General features: G+C 39.0%; 2 long non-coding RNA genes across 25 annotated transcripts in view; one reads left to right on the top strand and one right to left on the bottom strand.

Annotated features, from left to right (window-relative positions):
* LOC122161028 overlaps window positions 1–8,977 on the top strand; it is a 256,600-nt gene extending 247,623 nt beyond the window's left edge. For 19 of the 21 annotated variants that reach the window (XR_006169046.1, XR_006169049.1, XR_006169041.1 and 16 more), the window contains one exon: window positions 2,076–2,348. This is a non-coding gene — a long non-coding RNA (uncharacterized LOC122161028). Of the gene's footprint in view, window positions 1–2,075; window positions 2,349–5,814; window positions 5,978–8,228 lie in introns of those variants that run through there. The other 2 variants (XR_006169044.1, XR_006169052.1) reach the window with 1 other exon arrangement.
* Window positions 3,786–12,072, bottom strand: part of LOC122161031 — an 87,328-nt gene continuing 79,041 nt past the window's right edge. For 3 of the 4 annotated variants that reach the window (XR_006169064.1, XR_006169061.1, XR_006169062.1), the window contains 2 exons: window positions 11,722–11,897; window positions 3,786–7,006 (listed from right to left, as the gene is read on the bottom strand). This is a non-coding gene — a long non-coding RNA (uncharacterized LOC122161031). The remainder of the gene's footprint in view (window positions 7,007–11,721; window positions 11,898–12,072) is intronic. The other variant, XR_006169063.1, reaches the window with a different exon arrangement.

Consider the following 12,072-nt stretch of genomic DNA (forward strand, 5'->3'; position numbering starts at 1 on the left):
CCTTCCCTTCCCTTCCCTTCCCCCTCCCTGTCTCTTCCCTTCTCCTCCTTGCTTCCTTTCCTTCCCTTCTCCCTCCCTTCCTTTCCTTCTTTCCCTCTCTTCCCTACTTCCCTCCATGCCTTCTTTCCTTCCCTCCTCCCTCTCTTCCCTCCCTACCTCCTCTCCTTCCCTCCCTCCTTTCCTTTCCATCTTTTAACTTTCTTCCCCTCTCCTTCCTTCCTTCCTGCCTTCCTCCCTTCATTCCCTCCCTCCTCCCTTCCCTACTTCCTCCCTTCCTTCATTCCTCCCCTCCCTCCCTCTCTCCCCTTCCATGTTACATGTATGCTTTTTCTATAATTTAGATTCACATTAAATGTATGTCTCTACATAAATATTTAAAATGGAAATGGAAATCAGGCCAGGTTCTCCCCTCTCAGGGTTAAGTTCCATTTCTGCAAATTGTTTTCTGCCCTATTTCTTTTCCTCTGTCTCTGTGCATCTAGACATTTTCTTGGCATCTATAACTCTTCTGAGGTTTCAGAAGATCTTCAGAGAATTGCTGGTAATTGACCTGTTTGGATTGTACATGACTGGCATTTGCTAAAAGATAATACAACCCTGCATTTTGTTAAGTGCTGGTTGTGATATTAACTTGTGGGCAAATCAGAATAAAGGCTCAAGAGACATTTAGACAACTTCATTTTTTCCTTACCGTAATCTCCATTATAAATGAAGCACTTTGGTCTCAGCTTAAGACATTCACATATTCTTCAACTTGTCAGCTCTGTTTGTTCAGAAATGAATACACCCACTTTGTTTCTTTTCTTTTCTAAGATGTTACTGTACACTCCAGAAGAACAATCAACATAACATCACAGTCAAATGATTTAACCTTCTGCCACTTCTCTAACCACTAAAGTGTTCCTGCCTGCCACTGCTAACTGGGTATTGGAACATGTGTAAATGTTTTCTGAGAAAGCGGGATTATCCAATGTAGTTAAAGCTTATGTTGTCTCCTTAGGAAACAGGAATAATTAATAAGTCCAGGTCAGCCCTATCCCAGAGGAGTCTGAATAAGCCCTATTTGTTTTAGGTTTTCAATGTAACAAACAAATCTTGCCCCTGGCTACAGTAGTATGATTCTGGAGGAACATACACGTTTACCGCTGCTGTGATTTCATAACAACCAATTTCAGCAAAGTTCCTCATATTAGCGGCCTTTTTAAGAGACAAAAAAAATTAAAAATGAAATTAGAGCCTAAAAGCAATGTATTCATAGAAGCCAAATGAGCACGTGCCATCTTCTTTGTATAACGTAAGAATTAAATACTGCTGATTGTTGCAAGTAACAGTGAAAACTCACTACACTGCCTTTGGGCCTGCAATAACCTGGAGGCTAATTAGCTGCAGAGAGGGCTTTTTATATTGCACTTTATATTAAATAAATTCAGCTCAAATCCATAGAGACCAATAAGCATTTTTAGACAGCGTAGCTCAATTTCACCCCAAAATTGATCAAACTACGTAAGAGTCTGGCTTATGAGATGTCTGATTAATGTACTGTCTTCCAATAAAGCAGGTACTTAAGATAAAAAGAGCAAATGAGAGAGGAAAGTAGAGGAAGTCTTTTCAGTGTATTTTTCATCATTTTGTATCTTTCTTGGGATTTTTATTTTTTACCTCTGAGCTCTGTCACACTGCCCTAAAATGCATCATTTTAAAACCAGAAGCTGATATGATCAAGTGAGGAAAGTACAGAAAGCATACTTAGCACTCTATTTCATGGCCTATCCAAATATCTCATTACCTCTCAGCCAAATCTAAAGATGTACATTAACTAGAAAAGTATGCATGCAAAACACTGCAATGCTAGAGTGAAGAGCACAGTAGAGATGCCAGTGAGGAATTTCTGTGAGGGCAGAGAAGTTGTGCTTTGCTCACAGAAGCACCAATTAGGGTGCACACAGATCAATACACCAGTCACCAGAAAAAGCATATGCCTCAGCTGATAAGGGTGATGAAATGACATATAGTAACATCATTTACCATTAAAATGGCAAAGCGTCTTAAAAGAAAACCCATTCCTTCCAAAATAGGTGCCACGTATGTTGATAATATCTAGCAGCGAGTGATGTCTTCAGAGATCCAAGTATCAACAGGAGGATCCTCAAGCCCACCTGCGTAATTCACATCCCGTCCACAGAAAGCTACTAAACAGAGCAGAGCATGCAACTGGACCCACCATCAGCGATTGCTTTACCCCATACTTTTATACTTTTCCGATATCTTTATCCCAAATCTAAAATGAAGGAGTGGATACCAGTGGGGTTTTACAAAACTATAATAAAATAAACTTGTCCCATACTTAATACCAGCATGAGTCGATTCTTATTTTGGGTGTCCAATGTAGAAATAGTAAGGGTCAAAATTTATGCAGGAAGAAGGTCAGTGAGATCTAATAGCTCCTCAAGTTATGACTCCACTAATTAACACTAGTATAATCTTCATCAGAATAGCTCTAGTCACAAATTAACAAGCAAGCTGTTTCTTTACCATCAGAGTCTCAATTATTCCCAAATGGAACCAAGCTTGTTCCACTACTTTCTCTCACGTTGGATAAGGCAAAGTTGACGTGTTTTGATTTTCAGACATGCAGAATGGAATAGTAAAGTAGCTAGGCTACTTTATTCACGGGCAAGTGTTTGGCACTAACATACAACCTTATATTATAACCTAATAACCTCATATTCTAACTTTTTTTTTTTTTTTTTTAAATACATGCTTAGAAGTTTCTCAGTTTCAGGACTAAAGTAAGTCTACTGCATCCTGGAATTCCTCTATTATGAAAACTCCTGTTGCAGTGTTTATCTTGCCAGTGTGGTTGGTGGTCATTGGTCATGATATCTCACAACTGGCATCATCCTATATATTACCACTGACAAAGTTTAGGCTGAGTCCAGTGGACACAAAGACAGTGGGGAAAAAAAACACAATTCCACAGTATTTTTGGAAAGCTGAAGCTCATGAATAAAATGAACAGTTAAAAAAAAAAATAGAATTCCTGCTGTAGTCAATCAAGAACTTTTGTTAATGAGTTCCAGACAGTCTTACATTTTTTAAAAAGCATAAGATTTTGGATTTTTGCCATTTAAATCAGCAACTACTGTATAAATTACATTTGTAAGACCCATTGGCTCCAACCAGAGAGACTGAGTTATGAAAGGACCAGGTAAGAGGAAGTGGAAAAAAGGACAAGCTATAAAATATCTGTGAGTAAGATAACTAATATCACTACATATATAAGTTCCCATTTCTTTGGCTTCTTTCATGGATATTCAAAGATAACAGGAAGACAGATTCAGAAAGAAAAAATAAAAAGAGAGACAAATCCTGCAAAGGAAGGTCATATTTACAAATGCTTAATATTAATTCAGGTTTATAGGAAATGACTTATGAGTTGCTTTTTAGTATTAAGAGTTTTTCATGAATTTTTCAGGAGAGATGGTAAGATTATTAATGAACTAATAGCCATAGGAAAAAAAATTATTTCTAACAGTCTCCAAAAATCTAGCAGTTTCACTTCTGTCAGTAAAAATGAGGTAATGTAGCAAAGTCCCAACTATGAGGAAACATGAGCAGATTTTTAGATCACAGTTAAGATTCATGTTATATCCCACGCTGTGCTGAAAGGGAGATCCTAACCAGTTAAAAACTGCATTAAAAAAAAAAAAAAAATCTCATTTCTTTGTTTTTTTCCCTTTGTTGTACTATTTTTTTTAATTAAAAAATGTTTTTTATTCCAATACTATATACATTTTTCTTGTCATACAGATTACATTTTTCTCAGCTTTAGTAACGAAAATAAATGTTTGCTTTTGTTTACAGCCAATTTCTCTTACGGATTCAGAATCAGAGTATATTAATTCTAAATTCACGGCTGGAATTGAGGACAAGGAAGGCATAATGAAATATATTTTTTTTCTTCTAATTAGTAGAAATGTTTCTACTCCTTTTCTGTCTTTGAACATCTTGGTAAACTTCTGTCTTTCAGTTAATCTGGCACATTTGTTTGAAAAGAACATGTGGCAAAATGGAAGAACTTTCAGTTAACGTTTCATTTTGCTGCATTTTCTCACCACCTTTCTAGTTTGGTCAAATATGCACTGATCTTTTAACCATCACCTGAGGAAGTTAACAAACTCATAAGCAAGGTAGATGGATGCGTATAAAGCAAGAATCATCAGTCACTTGTTGACAAATAAATCCCAGAGCAAATACCAAAATATTTAATTAAGCATTTAGATCTAGTGTGTGTGTGTTCCTTTAAGCTAATGGTTATTCATTCATTCAGTCACAAACGACAACGCTTTTTTTCATACTCGAGTCTTCTCTGGTGGCCTATCCCACTGCACGAACATTTTCATATAGATGTACAGTGTCATTCATTAAAATGTATTTCAACATTTAAGTGTACGTTACTTTTCAAAAATGAAGATGCCCCCTGCTAACCTCCTGCGAGAGCATTTGTGTTTCATCTTTAGCATAAATTCCTTGTGCTTTAACACAGCCCAAGCTGCACCCAGGACAAGATTGCTTACAAACGCACTTCTCTTCTGCTTGTTTCCTGCATGTATTCAGAGCAGTTCTGTTCAACATCACCATTTTCTGTAATCGGGACTGCCTTCTTTGGTTACTTAGAGGGGAATTTTATCCCCAAAGCCCCACAACTGATGTTGTTTGTAATGCTACAGCTGTCATGCCACTAAATCAGCTTCCAGGACAGTGACTACTGATGCAATGAGCAGACAATTTCTGCACTCCCTCAAAATGACCAGGAGAACCAGAGATGTATACTGGAATATATTACCTTAGAGCAAATTCAAAGAATGTGAATCTCTCTCATGTTCACAAGACCAAACTCCTTCCCCATAAATGTAGAAAGCTCTTGAGCATTTGGAGAAAATTAAACTAAATACATCTTGCCAACAGCAAATACTCAAAGGACAATTTTTGTTTTAATTACTGTAGACATAGAAAAAGGAGTTATTTAAGGAAGTCTGTCAACTAAAAGCTATATATAACTCCTGAGGAATTCCTTAGTGATTTTCCTGGTTAAACAGATTTCCTTAAAAATACATTCGTTTGCTGCACAGACTGGAATTATTGTAAAATGAAATAGATATTTTTTCAAAAGTCTAATGTGACTTGCAATGCTAACACAGCACACACATCCATTGGACAATTTAGGTTTGTCGTACTGATCTTAAAAAAATGAGTAGGCATTACAAAGCCAATCTTTTTATCTACTGAGAAAAAGGGCAGAACGAAGCGTTAACCACTGGAGTTGAAGCTCCCTTCCTCTCACTGATTTCAGTAAGCATTTTTCCAGATCTGAACATTTTTGTTATGTTCAGTGGTATTCCATTCAGGGCTGTGATATCCACTGAAGCCAAAGAACAGCAAAGTTTCATCCTTTAGAGACTCCAATTTCAGCTAAATTACCCAGGGGGCCATTCTCTGAATTAGCATTGCAGAGTATGTACCAGCAGTGAGGGTTCTACTGAGCAAGGAAACAACAAGAGCAACAGACCAAAGTGCACACAGTCCTGATTCTGTGCTATCATGAAGGCACATATACATATACATTTTAACCTTTTGCTTCCTTCCAGATTCTGGGATGAAATTCTTACTCAGCTTTACATTCGCCTTAATTTATTTCATAATATTTATGTCAAAATTAAATTTAAAAAAAAATTTTAATGGTTTTGTAATTACCTTTGTGAAGATTTAGAGTTTATGTACAATTTATAATTGAATGCTACCTTTATTTTATAGCACAGTGCCAGTCTGCGCTGTTGTGAAAGACCTGTGAATAAATATTCATAGGGATGAATTCAGAGGTGATGGGCAACACAGACTGAGGAAAAGGAGCCCAGAGTCTGTGTTGAGGTAAATCATGAAAAGAGGAAACAGAAGAGGAAAAGCAGCTAAGTGAAAGGTATGTAACACCTAATCTAAGGCACATTTCTCTCTCCTTCAGCACACACAAAACTTTTACCAGTTTCTTTTTATGGTTATTGAATGCCCACATTACCTGAAAGTGGAATTTATTGTGCTGAGTGTTAAACTTTAAGTTTTACAAGCAAGCTTCTTTACAAAAATATTTCTTATCTGTAATCTACATCATCAGCTCTTACACTACCACTAAGTTCATCCCATTGACTCCCAAGACGGTTACCATGAACATATGTCAGAATATATGTCAGCCTCAGAAACACACATTTGTACTAGAGTGACTATTTTCTGTTCCTTATTCCCTTGCCTCTATTTTAAATGTGTGTGTATGTTTGCTTAGAACTTAGCTTCTGAAACAGAAGGACAAAATGAGCAATTCTGACAGCTGTGAAAAGATTTCCATAATACAGAAAATCTAAATGCCTCTTCAATCACTTTCTCAATGAAAACATCCCAGGATCGAAGAAATCCAGGGAAAGAGGAAAGATTAACCTAGAAAAGGCAAATTAGCAATTCAAGTGAATAAATCTGGGTTTGTTGCTTCCTGCTTCAACAGTATCCAAAGATCTGGGCCTCAGTGCTACAGCTTTCAGACGTGTGCAGGGTGGACAGCAGCTTGTGTGAAGTGAATCAGGGCCAGCACAATTGTTTGGAGGAGGAGGGATGCATGGTCCCTGGCAGCTCAGAAGTGCCTTTTCTCTCTGGTTTCATGCAGCTGACATACCAAGCAGAGGCGCCAGAGAGAACATGGCGCTGTTATGGAAATAAATGACTTTGCAGACCCAACGGAAGGAGGTGGGAGCAAAAAAGCATCCTCACCCCCTGCCCTGGCAGCTGTGTAAATCTGTCCCTGCCAGGCGAGCTCCGGGAGGCGCTCATCGGCCGCCTCCCCGGGAGTCAGTGAGAGTTCAGGTGCTTACTGTGTCATCAGGCTTGACCTTCAGATGCGACACTGCCAGGACGTTTGTTTTCCCACAGCAGTGATTGCTTCAGTCAATTATTATTGCCCATCCTAGAGTGCAAACACATAAGGACTTGATTTACAGTGCAAAAATGTACATCCTGAATTTGTTTCCTCTTTTGTTTTTGGACTGTCGGAGCATCTCCACCTTAAAGAGGTGACAGCAAATTACTTCATAGGTAAATATAGCTATGTATAGGAAGGATAAATAGCAGTCATTCAGGTCACTGTGGGATGAGCGTTCAGTATAGCTTCGGACCAGTTGTGTCAGATGCGACTATATATTTTAAGCTTTTTGTTTTAAAATTTTTATTCTTTCTGCTTTTCTTTGAAGAAATCATCATTAGCAAATTTCTCGATTTGGAAATCTAACCTTAAATCCATTTTAACACAGATTTAAGATTGCGCATTCAGTTCTTTAAGCAATGTTTAGGTATTACCAATATACTGAAAGATAGATGAGACAGCCTCATGGTAATACAGCTTTTAACCTTTCCTCTCCTCTACCATGACGGCGGAGAATTACAGTAAATGATGGTTACCTTGTCTGCAGTATGGACAATTGATTTGACCTCACTGCATCTGATGCTCTAATGGACTTTGTGGCTGAATCCCTGGAGATATAAAATATGTCCAAGTGAATTGGGGCAGGTTAAAGAACGGACCTGCTTTTCATGGCTGGCTCAAGCTATAATAGATCTCCCGGTTGTTCTGAGAAGAAGATTAAAAATGATCAATATCCAAATCATTAAAAAAAAAAGTGGTGGCTTCTGTAAATCTACTGTAGGTGGGTTTTTTTTCCTGCTAAACACCGGAGGGGGGTGTCTGGGTTGATAACATGAGTTTCTATTACAAATGTTTACTTCTGTTTACTCTCTAGTAGCACGCTCCTTTTTATATTAAGAATCAGACACAGATGGCGTGATTCAGCACTGCTTTCCTGAAGTCATACTTGTTTACACCATGAAGAGTCAGGCCTTAGGTCTATTTAATATAGATGAAATAACAATACTGTAATATATTTCCTGAAGCAGAAAATAAAATCAAGGACAGATTTCAGAGAATGATGGCAACTATGATAACTGTGACTGTCCTCACAGTTCTGCTAGCCACAGTGTCTAAGACAAAAATAAAGGTCTAATTTAGTGAAGGAAAATGAAAAAAAGATTTTTCCTTGGCTGCTCTGAGTCCTTCATTTGGCAAAGTGCAATTCAACATCTTGTTTATCCTTTCCCACTCTCTAAGGAACATGTCTCTGCTCTTTTCCCACCAGCACATAACAAAGCTCAATGTGAGTGTAAGTCTGTCCAGCCTCTGGAGCAGCCAGGAGAAAAGCTTTCATGCCCCACAGCTGGAAGCTCACCCACAGACCTTCTTCTCTACATACAGCAGCAATGGGCCAGGCAACTTCAGTGGGCTCATATGTATGCACATACTTACCTTCCTGTAATACCCAAACATTAAGAAGACAGATCTACAGCTGATCCATTTGAGGCACGCATGTATTGGGTTTGTATTGCACTTACTGAGTAAACTTGAAATGTGGAGGAGCCCAAATCTCTATTCTGGACAGTTTGAGGTTGTTTGGATCTGACATTTCTGTGTGTTCACTGACAGAAATAAGCTCATTATGAAGTTGTGTTGGAAGATGGATGCCCTTTTTCCAAGTTTTGAGAAGTGTCTAGGCAGAGTATTTGGACTGCATTAGATAAATCAAGTGAATGTGAAAAATCTTCATTAGAAGGGAAGAAATATGTGGTTTTAAGTGTTAAGACAATTCCACATAACATTACCGTTTGCATCTACACTCACAGTACGCAGAGAGATTCATGCAGATGTCCAAAAATTGAAAAGGCTTTAAATGTATTTTATCTAATTGTTTGTTGAACAGTATTTACCTTTTGCCTTCCACAGGTTGTTTTGAAATCTGAATGTGTAATAACATCTCTGAATGTTTTAATTTAAGCTAATGTGCTATTCCTTTATGTAAAAAGTAAAGGTATTTTGAAACTCTTTGCTGAATACTCTGAGATTGTCCATCCTCTGTGCTAGCACTGAGCTGAATGCCTAGCATCTGTGCATAGAAGAGGGAACAACTGCTGCCCCTCCGATCCAGCTATTCTTGTATCTGGAAACATTGTCAGGTGCTACAAGCATCACGCCATCTGAAAGGCCAAAGTTGAGTACTACGTTATTGGAGTAGATGACACCTTATTCTTATTCTTCAACAATTCTAACAACTTAGAGTCCCTCGTTGTCCCTTTATGAACACAGATGTCATTGTGAGGGGGGGACAGCCAAAATGACAAGAAGGTGACCTGTCAGTGAACTCAGGAGCAGGTGAGGCCTGTCAGCTTCTAATTTGAAACTGGTGTCAGTCCTGAGGAATGGCTGGTATAATCACATTTGTAACTGATATCCTATAAACGCTGCAAACATTCACAGTGCGCCTGTTATGAGTAATATGAAATTAACAATTCGTGTTTATGACACAAGACACCGACTGAATCAAGTAGGTCTCCGTAACTGGATCAGCTCCGTCTGCCTTCTAGAGCAGTGCATTGAACTGCTTCAGCCAAGCCAAATTACTGTGTGCTTATGTTACAATAGGCATTGTATTTATTTTGAAGACAAACTTTTGTAACTAGGTGTAAAGTGAGGACCTCAGAACTAGCTCCTAGCTCAAGTAATTGCATATAAAACTTCTCTTGCTCAAGCCCAGCCATTAAGATGTTCATGACTTTTAAGTTAGAATTTGGGACCTAACAAATCACATGTTGTAGCTCACATTTTCTAAATAACTGAAGGGAAGGCTCTGTGTAAATCTCTCTCAGACACATAAATTACCAGCTGCATGAATACTGCCATTAAGACATGCAGACAAGTGCAAGGGGTGGGGACAGGGCAGGATGCCCGAAAGAGGTGGAGTTACAGAGAAAACAAGGCATTTGCTCACTGAGTAATTTATGCCTTTTCTGCCTTCACTGTAGCTGAGCAAGAATGAACACCATGAGGCAGTGTGTCAGGCACTGTCATTTCACTACCATTGAGACATTTTTCTGCAAATTAAGTGTTTTCTTCCTATTTCTAATCATTTCCACCTGATTTTTTTATTAGGAAAAGTCAAAATTATAGTATGTGAAGCAAAGATTTGAAATGAAGTTGCATTCCAGGATAAACTGAAGCTCAAGTGCATTTCTCATTTGAAGACAGCAAAATCTCACAATCCTTTGCATAATTATTTCCAATCCAAACTGACAGGAGCCCTAAAGTTCAGTTCCTTTCCTGATTGCACTGCTACTAAGCTTGGTGCATAGATCAGAAGGTCCTTTCCAATGACATGCAAAATAAAAGAAGAACCAGACAAAAAATCTATTTCAATTATTACACTGGGATTTAGTTAGCAGAGCTGAAAAAATGTGAGTCCAAATTCCAACTAGCTAATGGAGCTTTCTGAGCAGTTCTATACACCTTCATACAGGCAATCCAGTGGAGCTAACAGCCTGTTGTAGCACTCTTTAGTGGTAGGCAAATAACACTCATTTCCATTTTCTACAGAAGAACTGCATCCCACAAAGCTTCAGCAATGTAACCAAGGCCAGGTACAGCATTATAGCTGTGGTTCAGACACTGACATCCCTTGTCCTCTGACCCAGCACTGACACAACACACTTCTAACACTGCCTAGTTCAAGTTGCTGGCCATGAATACCACCTAATCAGCAAAGTAAAAGTATGATTTCAAAACCAACCTACAAAACTGCTTCAACCACCCTACGAAACTCCATCGTACCTAAGAAAAGGCCTAGCTCTAAATTTCACAATCACACTCCACCACCTAAAAACACTCCTGTGAGAAGGATCCTTGACTTTCATGAGTCAGGGCTGGAAGCTGCACCCCACTGCAGTTGATGCAGTCATCTCTCAATGTGTAGAACTTGTCACGTTACTCCAATGGCACAGCACAGTTGTTCAGTTCGGATAAAGTAATGTATTGGAATTGTTGAATCAAGGCCTGATTCACTGATTGATCACCTGAAGCAAGGACTGGGCCAGCTTTAGGAACACAGGTGAAGGCAATTCAGCTGTGTGACCTGAAGGAGTGGAACCTGGCTGCATCTCTCTAAAAGCCCATTTAAGGGCTGACTAACACTAGCAAAGGATCTCTTTCTGGAAATCCTTTCTCTGTGGAGCTTTTCGTTGCAAGCCTAAATTTTTTGATACAGGTGAGCATTCCTTCCCTGTTTGCTCCTTTGCTATATCACTACGGTACTCTTTCCAAGTGTATTTTGTTGACTGTACAAGTGCAGAAAACTTTGGTAGCTGTTCAGAGCTTTTCTAGAACCTGGTAACATATGTTTCAGTTATCCTCCTACTTACACAGGTATAATTATTAGAATTCCCCACATGGTTTACGAGGAGAGCTGTGTAACAAGGCCCAGCACGACAACCAGGTCAGCTCCAGGGGCTGATGGGCAGTGGCACCACCTGGGAGCTCTGGGCACAGTGCCTCGACTGGATTGCTGCTGTAGCTTACCTGTATGAGTCTTCTAAATCACTGGTCATATAAAATGCTCCTCTGCCAAATTGGTTATGGTTTTGATATTGGCTGTAAATATCCATTATCTTTTGATTTCCTAGCTAAGCAAGCTTGAGTGTGTTTATGTCTTCTATGGCTTTCATTAGAGTAACACTCTGATCTAGCATAAGATCAGAACAGAGGAACTTATGATTATTGATAAACACTAATATTAGCTTCTTACAGACCTTCCTTGTGATCCTTGTACTGCTTGTACTTGTAAGGAGCAGCTGGCACCCCTCAGCTCAGCCCATTACCTGCAAGGATCCCCTGAACACCTTGCACTGGCCATGGCAGTACTGTAGAAAGGAGGCTGCAGTGGGCAATTCCGAGCTCCTGCTTCCAGTGCTGGGCCCCCGTGAGGCTGCCAGAAGACCAAAAGACAAGATGAAGAAAAAAAAAAAAAGTCAACAAAAAACTATTATCTTTTCTCAAAAACAGAAAGTGGAAGAATGAGACTCTGGCCTTTGTGGTCAGAGAAGACTGATCTGAAGATCTTGAGAAAAATCCGCATACACAGAAAGAAGCAGCAGAGCACA

The sequence above is a fragment of the Centrocercus urophasianus genome, unplaced genomic scaffold, assembly GCF_019232065.1.
Source record: "Centrocercus urophasianus isolate 14NV4802_14NV808 unplaced genomic scaffold, USGS_Curo_1.0 seq_18, whole genome shotgun sequence".
Taxonomy (NCBI): Eukaryota; Metazoa; Chordata; class Aves; order Galliformes; family Phasianidae; genus Centrocercus; species Centrocercus urophasianus.